General features: G+C 42.7%; 1 pseudogene; it reads right to left on the reverse strand.

The window, feature by feature from the left end:
• Nucleotides 1-1,975: 1,975 nt before the first annotated feature.
• Nucleotides 1,976-19,393, reverse strand: LOC116571380 (annotated as a pseudogene).
• Between the last annotated feature and the right edge of the window lie 229 nt (nt 19,394-19,622).

The following is a 19,622-nucleotide window of genomic DNA, read 5'->3' on the forward strand; positions in this document are numbered from 1 at the left end:
CATGCAATCCGTGGAAAGCATTATTTCTAATAGGAACTACGTTGTAGTTTCTATTATCGAAAGGTAAAATTGTATGCTAGTTGCCAACCAACTCATTTTTAGTAATTCGCTTTCTTTCTTCATTAAGTACATCAGAAAAGTCTGACTATGAAGTGGATGGTTGAGATGTAAGAAGTCTAATAAAATTTCTGTATTTACTTCCTTTTTTAAAATTTTTATTTTTTAATTTATTTTCAGTGTTCCAGAATTCATTGTTTGTGCACCACACACAGTGCTCCATGCAGTACGTGCCCTCCATAATACCCACTACCAGGCTCACCCAACCTCCCACTCCTCTCCCCTCCAAAACCCTGTTTGTTTCTCAGAGTTAATAATAATGAAAAAAGAGCAAGTGGAAGGGAATCATACCTACCTGAGAGGGTGAGGGATCCCCCCAGTCATCTGTTGTTTGAATTATTTAACTATTATCACAATTGATTTCTTTCTGCTTCTGCTTTGGTGACAAGGTGACAAATCAGGAGTCAGGGTGGGAGAGATAACACCTCCTCCTATTCAAGTGAGGATGGTCACGAGGATATTGGTGAACATGAAATAAAGTGCATTCTTCTCTCTCCTTTTTCCCTGCTGATTATTTCATTTCTATATACTCCCTGTTCTTTCTCACTTACTTAAAATATTGGATCATCATTATCATCATCATAATCCATTCTTTCTGACTCTACCAGGGTTATTCCCACTCACCTCCCAAACCAACACACCCATCAAATTTGCCATGTGGTTTCTCCACTTGAATCCTTAGCTGACTATAGTTGCAGGTGCACGTGGCCATGCTGACTGCTTCCCTGTGAAAGTTTGAGACCCCAGCCTCTAGTTTGTCACTATTAGAGCCATTCTGTGATCCTTCATTTCTCACATCCCTCACTGAAATGCAGGCGTGTGTCTTTCTTTTTCTGCAATATATGGTCAAGCTTTCCTCAGTTTTCTTGAAGTTAGAAGGTCTCTTCCATTCAGACTTCAAACTCGAAAACAGAAGTTAGAAGATGAGTTGCATGAGATCACCTATTACCTGTTGACATATTTATAGTTCATATTCTAAAACATCTCTTTTTAATATTTAATTTATTTATTTGACAGACAGAGATCACAAGTAAGCAGAGAGGCAGGCAGAGAGAGAGGAAGGGAAGCAGGCTCCCCGCTGTGCAGACAGCCCAATGCGGGCCTCTATCCCAGGACCCTGGGATCATGACCTGAGCCGAAGGCAGAGACTTTAACCCACTGAGCCACCCAGGCACCCATATAGTTCATATTCTTATTGAATGAAAATGAGTTGTTCACCATATTTTGAGATGTGCTTTCATAGTCTTCAGGAAATATGATTTCCTTTAATGTACAGATTGCACACATGACAGGAAGTTCCTGCTCACTGTAACTGCATTCCTGCTTGTCTTAAGTGTGAGCTTGTTTCAAGGTTATGCACTCCATGTTTGCTGACCTAAGTCCCTTGGTCCATAGTAGAATTACCCAAATTTCCTTGAGATTTATTGACCACTGAAAGGGATTAATTTCCTGACCACATTGGAAGCAGCTGTCCAGGATGCCAGCAAGTCTGCTCAAGGTCATGTCCACATAGGACTAATAACCTGAGCACCTGCTTCTCCTGCACAGAACCCCCACCATTTACTGTCCCATCCCCTCGAAAAAACTCAAACATCATGAGGATAGGGAAGGTGGTCTTAGAAGTTTTGTAATAAAACAAACACTGGCTAAGTCATTAAACAGAAAGGGATCATGCACAAATGTACAGAATAAAAGGTAACAAGAGAATAATAGACATTGGAAAATAAAAATTTGAAATCCTTAAATATTTGATAGACCAATATGGAAAAATAAATTATGTTCATTTCAACATCCTATGCATTAAAATTAGGGCCTTACATATATATTAGTATGGCCACCACACAAGCCTGACATGGACACACATGAAGCGATCTGTATATTTACAGATGGTGGTGATGCCCCCACAACAATGCACACACTCCTCATGCAGTGATTTGAGCATTTACAAATGTTTCGTGATTTGGTCACTGCGAAATGTGCACAGTAGGAGCTCACTACAGACAGGAGGGACTTGGGAGCCACAGAGTCTGAGTGCAGGGGAACACTGGTCTGACTACTGGTGGGTCTGGGGCTTCTCTGCAGGTGATGGAAATGTTGTTAGTTTGATCATGGTGCTGGTGGCCAAACCCCTTTATACTTAAAGTCAATGCATATATATATATATATATTTTTTTAAATTTACCTAAGACCCTGGGACATGTGCTTTTGGCCTCCATCCCTCAGCCCTATGTGCTCCTGAGATACCTGCTTTGTCTCAGACAACAGCATAATCTGGGTATCACTCCTTCCTTCTCAAGGACAGGTCTCCCCACAGAAGACTTTTCCCCACAGGAGCCTCCAAAGAACTTCTCCATAAAATAGACTCAGAGACAAGGCCTGTGGGCCCAGGGATTTTTGTCTCATTTCCTCATTGTCTAAGACACTATGGATAAGTGTATCTGCTCCCACTGCCATGACCTTTAGCACAGTAATCATCAGCCTTGTCTTAAGGCTGCAGCCCAGATATGAGCAGAAGCCCTGCATTGGCTGAAGTATCTTTGGATCCAGAGAAGCAGCTGGGGACCCTGAAGTTCTGGTGCTTATTTAAGTATGAGTAGAACCTCAGAAGATGCTGAGGAGGGCTCCTTGGCTTCTGCTGGTACAAGGATGTTTGGTAGCTGCCAACACTGAAGTCACTGCTGAAGTTGCAGGTGAGTCTGGCTGTTGCTCCCAGAGATGCGGAGATGGAGGGTGGCTGGATCAGTATAGGCTGGGACAGGGAACTTGCAAACACAGACAGTGTGATTAATGTGGGAAGAAACAGGGAGAAACTGATCAACGTTATGACAATAGGAAAAAGTGTCTTTGAGTGCTGCCTGTTTCCCTGACACCTGTCTGTACCTGTATAATAGGAGGGGACCGTAAGGAGGACAGGAATCCAGACCATGGTGACACAGACACTGGTCCCCACAGTGGGCTGGGCTCCTCTACCTTATGCCACAGGAGGGGCTGTCCATGCAAATGGACTCCAACCAATGGCTGTCCAACCCCTCTCAGCCCTGGAGCTGGAGTTCAGTTCACACCACACACTGAGGAGGATAGAAGTTGTCTTTAGCCTTGGGAAAAGCCCTGGGAGGAAGCACCTGCTGAGTCCACACACCCCTGGCAGATCAGGGGACTCTTCCAGGCCAGAGGGGACATAGCTGCTGAGACCCCAGGAGGAGGCTCAGGGCCCAGGGCCCAGGCCCAGACTCCCTTTAGTGAAGGGTCCTCAATGAACCGCTTGTAGGGACAACAGGGAAGTCCTACAGTACCCCTTGCTGGTCATGAAGCACAGCAGTCACTGTGTTCCAAAGCCCTGACAGCCCAGCTTGTTTCCGCAGCTCATCACATCCCTGTGGATACACACATTCATGGTCCATTTCTTAGTAACTTTAGTAAGCCACGATGGCATAAGGCAAAGAAACAATTAACATTAATTTATATTCACATCTTTCACATGTTTTCAGACTCAAAAGGTAACCTTTCTTAGGCTTGTCTAATACCTAAGGACACACTTGCCATCAGATGTACAATGTAAGTGTAGATAAAGCACATGTGATGGCATGCACAGTTCAGAGCTCTGGTGGCCTCTTGCCGAGCTGCTGTGTGTGATTCTCAGGGAAGGACCTGGAAAGTGCCCCTCACATTGTATGAGTTGTGCAGTCTCTGTAGAGGTTCCCTGCAAAACTTATGCTGGGTGGTATGTTGGCACTTATTTTTTTGTGAAATTCAATTTTTTCTTCATATTTCTGTTAGTAGCCAAAGCATGCCTTAGTGTAAATGTTTCATAAAAGCTAAGTGGTGTAAAGAGAACTTTCAACAGTTGGGGACACCTGTACTATGTTTCCAATGCTTGTGCAGGTTCCCTGTAAGTTCTCAGTCTAGGAGGAGCCTTGGTCCATGGGACATGCAAATATGTGCATATATAGTTACAGGACATTCTAGACAAAGATGAATGTCCCAAGAGTTCATGAGGTCAGGTGTGACTGAGGAGGGGACAGTGTAGCTTCTTTGAAAAAATTGCAGGGACTGTTTCTGGGAAAGGAATAGACAGGGAATTCTGTAGGGATATAACCACTCAGTACATATTCCAAATAGGACAATTCAGAAAATATTTCAAAACATTGCAGTGTTAAGTGTTGACAGAGATTACATTTCAATTAATAACTGATAAATGAATGAATGAATGAATGAATGAATGAATGAATAAGCATTGGTTTGGGCTGGCTTCAAGGTCAATGCCTAATGTTTCCCAGAGTTCACTTTTGGCTCACGATAGGTAAAAAGTGTACATCCTTACAGTAAGACTAATGTTGATGTTGCTGTATTATGAGAGTCTCCTGGAATATCTCATAACCCCAGTGCACAGGGCCCAGCATTTGATGGTTTTCTTAGTTTTTACTTCATGTCCTTTTACTGTTCTAAGATCCAGTTCATGATTCTTTGTGGTATTTAGCTGTGATGTCTCCTTACACTTCATCTCACTATGATACATTTTTTTCTTTTGGTGACTTTGTGCACAATTCCTGAGTGGGAATTAAGCCTGACATCCTCTGGGCAAAGTGTTTACACCTGATAATTGAAATCTCTGTACTAGAATGTGTCTCTTCTTCTTCCACTTATCCATTTGTTCAAACTGTTAACAATGTGGACCAAGAAGAGCTATTTTAGAATTTGAATTATAAGAATATACTGTTACATTTATTTGGCTGCTCAAATCTTTCCAGTTTTGCCCAATGGGAGCTTTTTAAGTTAGCTCATGAGCTCTATTTCACACCATGTCATTGTGTGTGTGTGCTGGATTATTAGTGTGTGCACAAATGTTTTTGTGTTTGCTTTGAAGGAATTTCACTTTCTGACATTACAAGGTGCTCTATGCTCTTACCTTCTAATTCCTGACCTAGGTATTAAGATTCATCCAAAGAAGCCTGTGTCTCATCCCAGGAGAATGAGATTAGGAAGCAATATTTGGGGCAATGCATCTCAGGGCTGTGGGATATCACTGATTGTACTTCCCCTCCACTGACAGACCAAGAATTCCTATACGAGAGTCGACTAACATAGGGACATGCACACAATGGTGACTGATACCCCACGCAATTATCTGTCTCCATCAATCTACACATGATTCCAAGCTGCCCTCTCCAGTGTTAACCCATGACCACATGCTTCATTCACACCTCCTCACTTGGTTATACCTGTGAATTTCCATTCCTACCATGAGAAATCTCATTCCACTGGTGCCCATCCATTGACTTGATTGTTTAATTCCAGGACACAGTGCAGTCCCCTCAAAATAATCCACCTGTTCCCCATAGGAACCAATCTTATCTACTACAGCACAGTCCTCACATGCAATCTCCTCTGACTTTCCACGGACAGGCTCTGCTCATGTTCACAGTCATAGAGCTTAGTGGCTTTCCCCCGAGCCCAGCACTGAGCTGTGGTTACATTTGTTCAGCAGGTACGTGGGTTTGCCACTGTCCGCATTCCATCCTGTGCTCCAAATCTCCTAAATTAGTTTTTCTACCCATGTTAGGTTCTGTCATGTGGCTGCACAGTGTTCATTGAACTCTGATAGTGTCATTGTGTAATTTCAGTGCCATTACAACATCATATAGAGAATCATTCTGTTACTCAAAAACATTTTTTCCTTCTTCATATGTTCTACTTTTGTCTCTCTTATCCTGCTAGAAACTGTAGATTTTTTCACTCTCGTGAGTTTTGCTTCATCAAATATTCAATATAAGGTAAACCATACTATGCAGTATATCCCTTTTTATAAATATGCTGCCTATGGGACACATGGGTGGCTCAGTCAGTTAAGAATCTGCCTTTGGCTCTATCATGATCCCAGGGTCCTGGACTTGAGTCCCACATCAGGCTCCCTGCCCAGTAGGGAGTCTGTTTCTCCCTCTGCCCTCCCCCTCCACAGTCATTCTCTTTCTCTCTCTCAAATAAATAAATAAAACCTTTAAAAAATAAATGTGCTGCCTATTTGGTGGCATCTTGGTCAGTTCCATGTTTGGGTGATTAGATATAAACCTGGAATAAATCTCTATGGACAGATTTCTGGTCACTTTCAGTTTTTTGTGATTATGAATTAAACTCTAAAAACATTCACATGTATGTTTTTTTTTTCTATGAACAGAAATTTGAAGATTTTAAAATACTTTTTTAACTCTAAGTGATTATCTATTTCTCAAAAAATCTAGAAATAAGACAAAACTAGAGAGCAGCACCATTTATAACCAAGTAGAGAATAATTTCAGGTGCAACATGACTGCGATAATCTTCAAGCACCACATGGGTAGTGCTGAGGTTCTGTGATATGTTCAGAAACAAAATAAAATATTTGATTTGTTTTAAAATCAGAAGGAATAAAAATACTATGATACAACCTAGAAGTAAAATACCTCCAGCTGATGAAACAAGACATTTCTGTTCTCATGAAGACTCTTTGCCTAGGAATGGGCTCTGAGTGACTCTAGGACAGAAGGGACAGGAGACCCTCACTCCCTGGTCATGCCCCTGAATGTACCTGGGCCCAGGACATCAGCAAAAGAATAAGCAGAATCAGAGGCTAAGCTGAGCAGGAACTGCTCGTGTGTGTTCCCATCTTCACAGTTGAGTAAATGAGTTTTTGTCTTACTTCCCCAGAGGACTGGAGCAGTGTATCAACACTAAGGCTGTTGTCCCATGTTAAGAGGTAAAACTCAGCTTCATCCTCAGCCTGGAGCATAGTGATGGTCAGGGAGGCTAAGCTGCAAGACTTGGAGCCAGAGAATCAATCTGGGACCCCTGAGGGTCTTCTGCTGTTTTCATAGATGATGGCTCTGAGAGCTGTTCCTGGGAGTTGTTGGTATCAGAACATATAAGTACCAATACCAATGTTGGTTCTGCTTCCAGTACAGGAGACGGTGACTGTCTGCCCCAGGGCCCCAGACATGGAGGGAGCTGAGTCGCACAGACTGGACCCAGGGCCCTGCAAGGGGGAGAGACACAGAGAGAGTGACACTGGGGTCTAGAGACAAAAGGAGGAAGCAGGGCCCAAGTGTCCTCCCAAGGCCCCCTACCCTGACCTTGCACCTAGTCACCTATGCAGTCAGTGAGGAGGCTGAGGAGCAGATGTAACTAGGCCATGGTGGAGGTCATCACTGATCCTGCCTTCTATTGTCCCACAGCTGAGCAGACCTCCCCTAACATGTCCCTTCCCCTCTTTATGCTCTGAGAGAAGGAGGAATTATCCATGCAAATAAGACCCCTGCTCTCTGACCCCTCACTGACTCTGGGTGAGGTCCCTCTGCTTGAGGATACCAAGGAACTGGGTAGGGGAGGGGCTGTGTGGAGCCAGATTTGGGCATGTCACAGCTGTGAGCCTAAAACAGAGTACACAGGCCATACCAGGTAGTAGCTCCCAGCTCTGATCACCCCTCTCTACTCACCCCTCAGAAATAAGCCGCAAACACCATTTATTTTCCAGAAAGAGCCACATCATTGTGTGACATGGTGGGCAGTGCCCATCGGACACAGATCCTGCCTCCACACTTCATCCACTCTCCTCCTACTTTAAGAAAAGGACATGTGTCCCAACACATGACCTCCCATTACTGAAACATAGATTCTATGCTTCACTCCAATTCCTCAGTGTGAATCTGTCCATAGCCCCCTTGGATGCTCATGGGTCATTCAGGACTAGGTGGTGTCTCAGTCTCTCCTCTTACATCAGTGTCAAACCCAGAGTAGTGAGAGGTTCCCTTGTACCCATGGCCTGTCCTGTGCAGGATGCTGTGAATTTCCACTTTTATGATAAACACCCTCCCCAGTTTCCAGCACTCCCCTTTTCTGAGTTTCCTGAAGTACTGAAGAACCAGGGAGCACAATTCTGCCAAATGTGGTAGAATCTCTTGTGTGCATTCCTGGAAGGTTACACACTGAACATCTGTGTCACCTGTCACTGTTTCTACCTGTTTGAAACAACAGTTATCCACACACTGGGGCAGTGATTTCCTTCTAGGATCTGTCCTCCCAACACAGACCCTAGTCTGCTGGGCCCTGCCATGTGAAGCTGTGTGTGGCCCTGACCTCAGGGCACAAAGGACAAATATTCTGGAAGTTCTAGCAGGGAAGGTGTGATAGCTGTAGATGTTCTGACAAGAATCCAGGGGAAGAGTTTATGAATTGGTCACCACTTGGCCAACTGTGCAATTAAAATGAATGAATGTTCTTTTCAAGAAAATCTTCTCAATAATACTGATTCAAACTCGATGACAATGTCAGTGTGAAGATGCAGGTGGAACCACTAGCACATTGTTCCCAGATCTGTGCCCATTGCAGGGAGAATATAGGTAGAAATTTTGATTAAATACATCAGTGCAGAACAAAGAACAAGAATGACTTTGGTGTTCATTTGAATAGACATCTATAACCATTTTCTGAAAGCTTTTGTGCTATTTTTTTTTTCCATAAGAATGTATCGTGGGCATAGTCATGCAGGTGAGAAAACCTGAAGTGGTGCCTATGACCCACCCCCCCAGGAGGGACCTGTTTCTATGAACTTTAGAGCCCTCTGGGGATGGAATTCTCATAACACAGACAGAGCTTCCAGGATGAAGCAAGCAAGGTTCACACTCAGATCTGGGGTGGGCACACCTGTAGTCTCACCCACATATGTCCAGCATGTTCAGGATAGAGCAAGTACACATTCATCCACCCATGAGCAGAAGAATGAATTTCTACTAGCAAAGCCACCTGGACCCCAAAGTTTCTGTCAAAGATCTCATGTGAGTGATAGAGAGGTGCCGATAAAGAGGACCATGTCCCTGAGGTCATAGATCCTGTGTTTTTTGAATTGCAAGAGAAAGTCTACAGAAGTCCAGTCTGCCTAGAGTGTCACTAGGGTGACTGAGAGAGTGACAACCAAGCTCTGAGAGCACAGGGGATTTTTATCTCACATCCCATATAGACCTTGAGCTCAATGAGAGCAACACAGTGGCTGAGGTCCCAGAAAGAAATGTACTGATCAAAAAGTGAAAATGGATCAATGACCCTCCTGTACCTCTTTTGTCTTCTCTGAAGGGATGGTTCTCCATGAAGTTGATTATGGATTTAAAGAAAAATTGTCTCAAAGACCTTACCCAGGAAAAAAAAAAGACCTTACCCCAGGAGATGAGGTACTTTAGGAAGTGAGGACTCATTTGAAAACAGACTTGTTAACAAATTTCTGACTTGGATGTCCTATTCTTCTGAAGTGACATCAGTCTGTCAATTATGTTTCATCAGGACTCCATTAGCTGAGTGGCATAGCAGGATTTGTTTTATTATTCTTTTATTGGAAGGGAAGGTGAACCATGAGAGACTATGGACTCTGAAAAACAATCTGAGGGTTTTGAAGGGACGGGGGGTGGGAGGTTGGGGTACCAGGTGGTGGGTATTATAGAGGGCACGGATTGCATGGAGCACGGGGTGTGGTGCAAAAATAATGAATACTGTTATGCTGGAAATAAAAAATTTAAAAAAATTAAAAAAAAAAAACAATAAATGGTCATCATAGATGATAAAATATTAAAACTTCCCTGCTTTTAAACTTTAAAAAAAATAATAATAATAATAAATAAAAATAAATAAATAAATAAATGACTATGTTAGTCATCATACAGTTCATCATTAGTTTTCAATGCAATGTTCCAAGATTCATTGTTCACATATAACACCCTGTGCTCCATTTAATATGTGCCCTCTTTAATACCCATCATCTGGCCAACACATCCTTCACCCTCTCCCCTCTAAAACTCTCAGTTTGTTTCCTGGTGTCTGTAGTCTTTCATGGTTTGTCTCCCACTCCAATTTCCCACTCTTCATTTTTCCCTTCCTTCTACTAATGTTCTCCATGCTACTCCTGATGTTCCACAAGTAAGTGAAAACATATGATAATTTATTTTCTCTGCTTGACTTATTTTGCTCAGCATGATCTCCTTCAGTGCCATCCATATTGATGCAAAAGTTGGGTATTCATCCTTTCTGATGGCTGAGTAATATTCCATTGCATATATGGACCACATATTCTGTATCGATTCATCTGTTGAAGGGAATCTCAGCTCTTTCCACAGTTTGGCTACTGTGGACAATCCTGCTATGAACATTGTGGTGCATATGGCCCTTCTTTTCACTACATATCTATCTATGGGGTAAATACCAAGCAGTGCAATTGCTGGGTCATAGGGTAGCTCTATTTTTCATTCATCTCTACACTGTTTTCCAATGTAGTTCACCAACTTGCATCCCCACCAACAGTGTAAGAGGGTTCCCCTTTCTCAACAATCTCTCCAACATTTGTTGTTTCTTGTCTTGTTAATTCTAGCCATTCTAACTGGTGTAATGTGGTATCTCCATGGGGTTTAGATTTGAATTTCCCTGATGGCTAATGATGATGAACACTTTTTCATATGTGTGTTAGCCATTTGTATGTCTTCTTTGGATAAGTGTCTGCTCATGTATTCTGCCCATTTTTGAGTTATTTGTTTTTTGGGTATTGAGTTTGAGAAGCTCTTTATAGATCATGGATATCAGCCCTTTGTCTGTAGTATCATTTGCAAATATCTTGCAAATATCTTCTCCCATTCCATGGGTTTCCTCTTTGTCTTGTTGATTGTCACTTTTGCTGTACAGAAAAGTTTTATCTAGTTGAAGTCCCAAAAGCTCATTTATGCTTTTGTTTCCTTTGCCTTTGGAGACATGTCTTGACAGAAGTTTCTGTGGCTGATGCAAAAGAGTCTATGTCCCATGTTCTCTTATAGGAATTTGATGGATTCCTGTCTCACTATGAGGTATTTCATCCATTTAGTTTATCTTTGTATATGGTGTATAGAGAATGGTAAACTTTCATTCTTCTATACATTGCTGTCCAATGTTACCAGCACCATTGATTGAAGACATTATCTTATTTCCATTGCATAATTTTTCCTTCTTTGCTGAAGATTATTTAACCATTGAGTTGAGGGTCCATACTGGGATCTCTACTCTTTTTCATTTGTCTATTTGTCTGTTTTTGTGCCATTAACATGCTGTCTTTGGGATCACAGCTTTGTAATAAAGCTTGAAATCAGGCAACATGATGGCCCCTGCGTTGTTTTCCTTTTTTCAACATTTCCTTAGGGATTCGGGTACTTTTCTGGTTCCATACATATTTTAGGATTGTTTGTTACAGCAGTTTGAAAAACATCAATGATATTTTGATCAGGATGGTGTTGAAAGTATAGATTGCTCTGGGCAGCATAGACATTTTAACAATGTTTTTTTTTTCTTCTGATCCATAGCATGGAATATTTTTCCATCTTCATGTGTCTTCTTCAATTTCTTTCATGAATGTTCCGTGGTTCCCCGAGTATAAATCCTTTACCTCTTTGGTTAGGTTTATTCCAAGGTATTTTATGTTTTTTGGTGCTACTGTAAATGGAATTGGATCTCTAATTTCTCGTTCTACATTTTCATTGTTACTGTGTAAGAAAGCAACTAATTTCTGTGTGTTGATTTTGTATCCTGCCACATTACTGAATTGTTGTATGAATTCTAGTAATTTGGGGGTGGAGTGTTTTGCCTTTCCACAAAATGTATCATGCCATCTGAAAAGAGAGAGAGTTTGACTTCTTTGCCAATTTTTTTTATTTCTTTTTGTTGTCAAGAATTATAGTACTTTATTGAACAATACTGGTGTGAGTGGGCATCCTTGTCATGTTCCTGATCTTCAGATAAAGGCTCTCAGATTTACCTCTTTGAGAATGTTGTTCACTGTTGGTTTTTCACAGATGAATTTTATGAAATTGAGGAATGTTCCCTCTATCCCTATACTCTGAAGAGTTTTAATAAGTTAAGGGTACTGCATTTTGTCACATGTTTTTTCCACATCAATTGAGAGGACCGCATGGTTCATCTCTCTTCTCTTATTAATTTATTCTATCACACTGAATGATTTGTGAATGTTGAACCACCTTTGCATCCCAGGGATAAATCCCACCTGGTCATGGTGGATAAATTTTTTAATGAACTGTTGTGTCCTATTATCCAGGATCTTTCTGAGGATTGTGGCATCCATGTTCATCAATGATATTGTTCTGAAATTATCTTTTTTTAATGGCATCATTGCCTGCTTTGGGGATGAAGGTGTTGCTGGCCTCATGGAAAGAGTCTGGAAGTTTGCTCTCTCTTTCTTTCTTTTTTTTTTTTTAATCAGCTTCAAGAGAATAGGTATTATTTCTTCTTTGAATGTTTGGTAGAATTAGCCAAGGAATCCAACAGGTACTGGAGTCTTGTATTTTGGGGAAGTTTTTGATCATTGGTTCAATCTTGTTACTAGTTATTGGTCTATTCTGGTTGTCAATTTCTTCCTGTTTCAGTCTTGGCAGTTTAGAGGTTTCCAGGAATGAATCCATTTCTTCTAGGTTGCTTAACTTATTGACATATAGCTGTTCATAATAACTTCTGATGATTGTTTCTATTTCCTTGGTGTTAGTCATGATCTCTTGCCTTCCATTCATAATTTTGTTATTCTGGGTCCTCTCTCTTTTCTTTTGGATTAGTCTGGCCAGTAGTTTATTGGTTGTATTAATTCTTTCAAAAAAGCAGCTTCTATTTTCAATAATGTGTTCTACTGTATCTCTTGTTTCTAATTAATTGATATCTGTTCTAATTTTAATTATTTCCCTTCTTGTGCATGGGGTATTTTAATTCATTGTTGATTCTCCAGTTCTTTAAGGTGTAAGGAGGATCTCTCTGAACAGAGATCACAGAAACCAGTTTCTGTGGACATGTCTGACATTATTCGGATGTTCCTCCCTCTACCTAAGGAGTCTCTTCTACCTAGCTTCTCTTAAGATATCTTCCCTGCTTTTTAGATTCAGAAGTTTCACTATCATGTGTATGGTGGTCTCTCTTCCCTCATTGATCTTGGGGGTGTCCTCTCTGCCTTTAGGATATGAACACTTGTTTCATTCCCCAGATTAGGTAAATTCTCAGCCAGGATTTGCTCAGCTATATCTTCTAGACTTCCCCCTCTCTTCAGGGATCCCAATAATACTAGCATTGGAAAGTTTCATGGTGTTATTTATTTCTCTATTTCTGTTTTCATGGGTTCTGAGTTGTTTGTTTCAGGCCGCCTCCTGATCACTCTTTTCTAACAGTTTGTCCTCTAGATCACTAGATCACTAATTTGATCTGCCTCATTTATTCTAGCTGTGAGATTATCTAGATTAGATTGGATCTCATTGAAAACATTTTTAAGTTCTGTCAGACCAGCTCTAACCTCTGCCCTTAGAGAATCTATGTTACCATTAATGGTTTTCTCCAACCTAGCTATTGTCTGCATAACTGTTACCCTGAATCCTATTTCTGACATCTTCTTATGTCCATATCCATTAGTTCTGTGGCAGGGGTCACGATCTCTGAATTTTTCCTGTTAGAGGTGCCTCCTCCTAGTCATTCTGGTGAGAGGTTGTTGAGGGAATGTACAGAATCCAAACAGTTGACCACAATGCAATCAAGATGTACCTATTGTATAGGGACTTTAATGTTGTTTTTGGCCTCTTGTTCTTTCAGCCTGACTTCTGGGGGGATCGGACTGCCAGGATGTTATTCAGGCAACCAGTTTTGGGCAGAACTGCCTTGCCTCTTGTGGTGGGGGTGGGCTTAGTGAAAACTGGCTTTGGGGGGCTTTTTTCCCCCTCTGGTTGCTTTCCCTTGTGGGCTTCTGTGTCCCTTGCATGAGTCAGAGCAGAAGAAACTATGTCCAAACTTCTGTTACAGAACAGAGATCACAGACTGTTCTCCAGAATGCCCCCCTCCCTGTCACACTGACTCCCTTTTTGTCTGGGCTGCTAAAAACAATAGTGACCTTGAATGGGTGTCCCACAGCAGCACTCCAGCCCTTTCTTCCAGTTCCAGGCACATCTCTGCCCTTTGTGCTCCTAAAGCTGCCAGCTGCCCCCAGTTCACATGCATGGCCCTGTAGCTCCAGGTTTCAGTCCAAGGGGCTGCCCCAAAGTCCTTTTCCCATAGCTACCAGTATTTCAGTCTGTGCCCAGGCCTCAGTGTGTGACGCTTTGGTGCTCTTGTGTTATTTCACCTTCCCTGCACCAGTGCTTATGGCAGCTCTCTTCCCCTTGTGCTTATCTTCTGATATCTGTCCACAGAATCATGGTTCCCCGCTTTATATTTGGAAATTGGCCCTCAGAGATATACTGTTGGTATAGATCCTGATATATCTTCTTATTTTATCTTATCTTTCTATTTTTTTTTATTTTCAGCATAACAGGATTCATTATTTTTGCACCACACCCAGTGCTCTATGCAACCCGTGCCCTCTATAATACCCACCTCCTGGTACCCCAACCTCCCACGCCCCCTGTGCCTTCAATACCCTCAGATTGTTTTTCAGAGTCCATAGTCTCTCATGGTTCACCTCCCCTTCCAATTTCCCCCAACTCCCTTCTCCTCTCTATCTCCCCATGTCCTCCAAGCTATTTGTTATGCTCCACAAATAAGTGAAACCATATGATAATTGACTCTCTCTACTTGACTTATTTCACTCAGCATCATCTTTTCCAGTCCCGTCCATGTTGCTACAAAAGTTGAGTATTCATCCTTTCTGATGGAGGCATAATACTCCATAGTGTATATGGACCACATCTTCCTTATCCATTTGTCAATTGAAGGGCATCTTGGTTCTTTCCACAGTTTGGCGACAAGTGGCCATTGCTGCTATAAACGTTGGGGTACAGATGGCCCTTCTTTTCACTACATTTGTATCTTTGGAGTAATAATGTCTATACTGCCTAGAGCAATCTATACTTTTAATGTTATTCTGATCAAAATTCCACCGGTATTCTTCAAGAGCTGGAGCAAATAATCCTAAAATTTGTATGGAATCAGAAGAGACCCCGAATCGCTAAGGAAATGTTGAAAAACAAAAACAAAATGGGGGGCATCACGTTACCTGATTTCAAGCTTTACTACAAAGCTGTGATCACCAAGACAGCATGGTACTGGCATAAAAACAGACACATAGACCAGTGGAACAGAGTAGAGAGCCCAGATATGGACCCTCAACTCTATGGTCAAATAATCTTCGACAAAACAGGAAAAAATATGCAGTGGAAAAAAAGACAGTCTCTTTAATAAATGGTGCTGGGAAAACTGTACAGCTATATGTAGAAGAATGAAACTCGACCATTCTCTTACACCGCACACAAAGATCAACTCAAAATGGATAAACGACCTCAATGTGAGACAGGAATCCATCAGACTCCTAGAGGAAAACATAGGCAGTAATCTCTTCAATATCAGCCACAGCAACTTCTTTCAAGATATGTATCCAAAGGCAAAGGAAACAAAAGTGAAAATAATCTTTTGGGACTTCATCAAAATCAAAAACTTCTGCACAGCAAAGGAAACAGTCAAGAAAACAAAGAGGCAACCCACGGAATGGGAGAAGATATTTGAAAATTACAGTACAGACAAAAGGTTTATATCCAGGATCTCTAAAGAACTCCTCAAACTCAACACACAGAAAACAGATAATCATATCAAAAAATGGGCAGAAGATATGAACAGACACTTCTCCAATGAAGATATACAAATGGCTATCAGACACATGAAAAAATGTTCCTCATCACTAGCCCTCAGGGATATTCAAATTAAAACCACATTGATATATCACCTTACACCAGTTAGAATGGTCAAAATTAGCAAGACAGGAAACAACATGTGTTGGAGGAAATGTGGACAAAGGGGAACCCTCTTCCACTGTTGGTGGGAATGCAAGTTGGTGCAGCCTCTTTGGAGAACAGTGTGGAGATTCCTCAAGAAATTAAGAATAGAACTTCCCTATCTTATCTTATCTTATCTCCAGTTGATTTCATAGGTGTTCAGAGTTCTCTGGCAGATATCCACCTCAATTCAAGGGACAGGTTGAAATAGGGTCTCCTACTACTCTGCCATCTTACTTCTCCTCCATAAGCAGGATTTAAAGAAAGTCTTCCTCATAGTAGAGAATAAGTTATTCGACCCCATGGAAATAACATTGGGGATGTTTTGCTTCCAAGGAGTACTTGGAAGTCTCCTGTGCAGTGAGTAAGGAGGGTGAAGAGCAAAGAAACACAAGATATGGTGCAGACACCCCAGTCTCTTATTAAACCCTATAGCAAGGCACGAACCCATTAACCCTTCCTATGTGTCTCTCTGATCCTCAGGGTAAGGGGTGTCTGTGCAATTCTGCTCCTTTCTGGGAACATACAAGCACCCCCTCAACCTAAGGCTAGGCTCCAGCTGAGGAAAAGAGAATGAAGTAGTCAGAAGGGCTTCGCCCCAAGGATGACTCCAGAGAATCTGCAAGATGCAGAGAGACAGGAGCTCTCAGGTGAGGAAGAAGGAGCACCAGAACCATCGGCTGGGTGCCAGACGCATGTCCTCCTTGAGCTGGAACTGGTGCCCAGGGCTCCTGCCCCACCATGTCCCACTGGTCATGTTCTAGCCTCTTCAGATAGGCTTCTTTCACTTAGAGATTTCACTTAGAAATATGCACAGGTGGGTATCCTGGGTGGTTCAGTGGGTTAAAGCCTCTGCCTTCAGCTCAGGTCATGATCCCAGAGTCCTGGGATCGAGCCCCACATCAGGCTCTCTGCTCAGAGGGGAGCCTGCTTCCTCCTGTTTCTCTGCCTACTTCTCTGCCTACTTGTGGTCTCTGTCAGTTAAATAAATAAATAAAATCTAAAAAATTTAAAATAAAAATAAAAACAAACAAACAAATAAATAAATAAAGAGAGAAAGAGAAATAGTGAAGTTTTATCTACAAAATATACAGGTTTGGCAGCAATACCGGAACTTCAATATATTGTTTTTCCTAATGTTGGGGTTTTACACTCCTTTGGAGACCCTGTGGTTTTTGTCCTCTCATTCTTTTGGCTTGTCTTTTGAGGGAGGGGCCTGTAGCATTGCTTTTCAGTCAGTCTTGCTTTGGCCAAGTTTCCCTGCCCCATCAGTTGACTAGATTCTGTGGAAACCAGTTTTTCTGTCTTTTGTTCTTTGGAGGTTTTGTTCTTTGGCATCTTTTTTGTGCCTTTTCTGAGGATCAGAGCAAAGGAAACTGTCGGCACCCAGACCTCTGCCTCAGAGAGAATCCACAGCCTGCTTCCTTCTGAATGGTCCAGAACACACAGACTCCCCCCCCTCTGCAAACTCTGTTGAACAACGCAATCTCCCACAGGTGGTACATGCCTCCAGCCATAGTCTCAGTCGTCACCCAAGCACCCTGCTTTTTTCTGTACCTCTGTGCCACTAAAATCATGACCTATACTGGCCTAGGAGAGCCCTGTCCAGACAGCTGCCATTCTTGAGACTCCTGTCAAGAGCTCATGCCCACACTGGGTGTGCTCATCCCAGGCAGTGGTGGAGGCAGCAGATGGCCATGGACTCAGTGACCGCCAACTGCAGCCCAGGCTGCCTCTCTCATGTGCAGGTGGGCACCAGCTGTGGCCACCCTAGGACCATTGGCTTATATCCTCACCTATAGCCACTCAATCCCAGCAATTACCCCTTAAGTCCGTTTGTTATTTTTGAGCACTGTTAACTAGTCCCTAAGCTAATGTTAGTCCCCTACCACAGTGAAATTTCAAATTGGGGTATTACTTTCCAATGGCAGGCTTTTGGGGGCTTCCTCCCCATTCTCTCTATCCTCTGATACCAGTCTGAGCACTTCCACTCCTCAGTACTTCTCCACTGATGATCTTCTGCCCCTGTAGAGATGCAGAAGTGTATAATCTTACATTGCAGGCTGATTTCATGGGAGTGCCAAGTGCTCTGGTAGATATTTAGCTTAATTAAGGGGACTGGTTAAAATAGGGTCTCCTATTCCTTTGCCATTTTAACCCTCCTCCAGTAATATGTTTTTGTTATTGGGGGTGAAAGATAGTGTAAGTCTCCAAAGAATTTGGATGCAAGGTATTCAGGACCATCAGGGGCTAGCTGTTATGAAGATAAGGCTACTTTACTCTTCAATAAAACATAAACACATTAAGGCACTAAGCCAGCTATGAGTTCCTTGAGGAAGGACACATTCTGCATATGTCAGGTATCTAACAGTGGATGGCAAGCTGTAAGGGGATTTAATTTAAGCCAGGTTTCTCCCACCTTTGTTTTCCTCATCAACAGATTCTGTTTCCAGGGTAGCCAGAAATTTATCCTCAGTAGGAGAAAAACAAAACAATGTTAGGCTGGATGGGTCTAATTTTTAAAAAATATTTAATTAATTTACTTGACAAAGAGAGAGACAGCAGGGAGAGTGGGAGTTGGAAAGCATACCTCCTGCCAACCAGGAGGCCTGATATGGGGCTTGATCCCAGGACCCTTGGTTCATGACCCAGCTGAAGGCAGATGCTTAATGAAAGCCACCCAGGCATCCCAGGAAGGGCTTAATTTAAAAGAATGTGGATGATTTTGTAGTCAGTCTTCCTTGAGATTAGTCTCAGACTAAAGTTTAATCCAAATAAAGAAAAGAGCAGACATGTCCAAGGAGTGGGAGCTACTAAGGGAGACCCACTGCTGGGAAATACCAGGTTTGTATTTCTCTCTCTCTCTTTTTTTTTTTTCCCCTCACTTCCCCACAGTTCTGGAGCACTGTCTGACCATTGATACTATTGTCATAGGACTGGCAATAATAATCAGCCTCATCCTCACCTTGGGCCCCAGTGATGGTCAGGGTGGCTGAGCTGCCAGGCTTGGAGCCAGAGAATAGCTGGGGGACCCCTGAGGGTTGAATGCTATTAGCATAGATGATGGACCTGGGTGCTGTTCCTGGGAGCTGTTGGTACCAGTTCACAACATAACCATCCCAGATGTTGGAGCTGCTTCCAGCGCAGGAGATTGAGACCCTCTAGCCCAAGGCCTGGGACACAGAAATTGGCTGAGTCAGCACAGACTGCGCCCAGGACCCTGCAAAGAGGAGAGACATGGAGAGGGTGATGTTGGGGCCTCCAGACAAGAGGATAAAAAGGGCCTCACACATCCTCCCTGGCCCCTTCCCTTATCTATGCATCCACATACCTGTTCAGTGAGCAAGGACGGTAAGGAAGAGAGGGGACCACGCCATGGTGGAGGTCATCAGTGATCTTGTCTTCTATGATCCCATAAGTGAGTAGACCTCCCCTGATCTCTCCCTTCCCCTCGTCATCCTCAGAGAGAGGGTGGGAACATCCATTCAAATGTGACCCCAGCTCCTGACCACTCACTGGAAAGTGTCTTGTCCCTCATTGCTTCAGAATGTAAGGGGCTGGGCAGGGGAGGAGCTCTGTGATGTCAGGAGGGTGGGGATGATAGAGCTGTGAGCCCTGAGCATAGGGCACAGGCAGTGCCAGGTGGCAAGTCCCAGCCCTGATCCCCATTGACTCCTCAGAAATGGGACCAAATTGCTCCCTGATGTCCAGAGACAGACACATCAT

Source organism: Mustela erminea, chromosome 13 (assembly GCF_009829155.1).
Source record: "Mustela erminea isolate mMusErm1 chromosome 13, mMusErm1.Pri, whole genome shotgun sequence".
NCBI classification, from domain to species: Eukaryota; Metazoa; Chordata; class Mammalia; order Carnivora; family Mustelidae; genus Mustela; species Mustela erminea.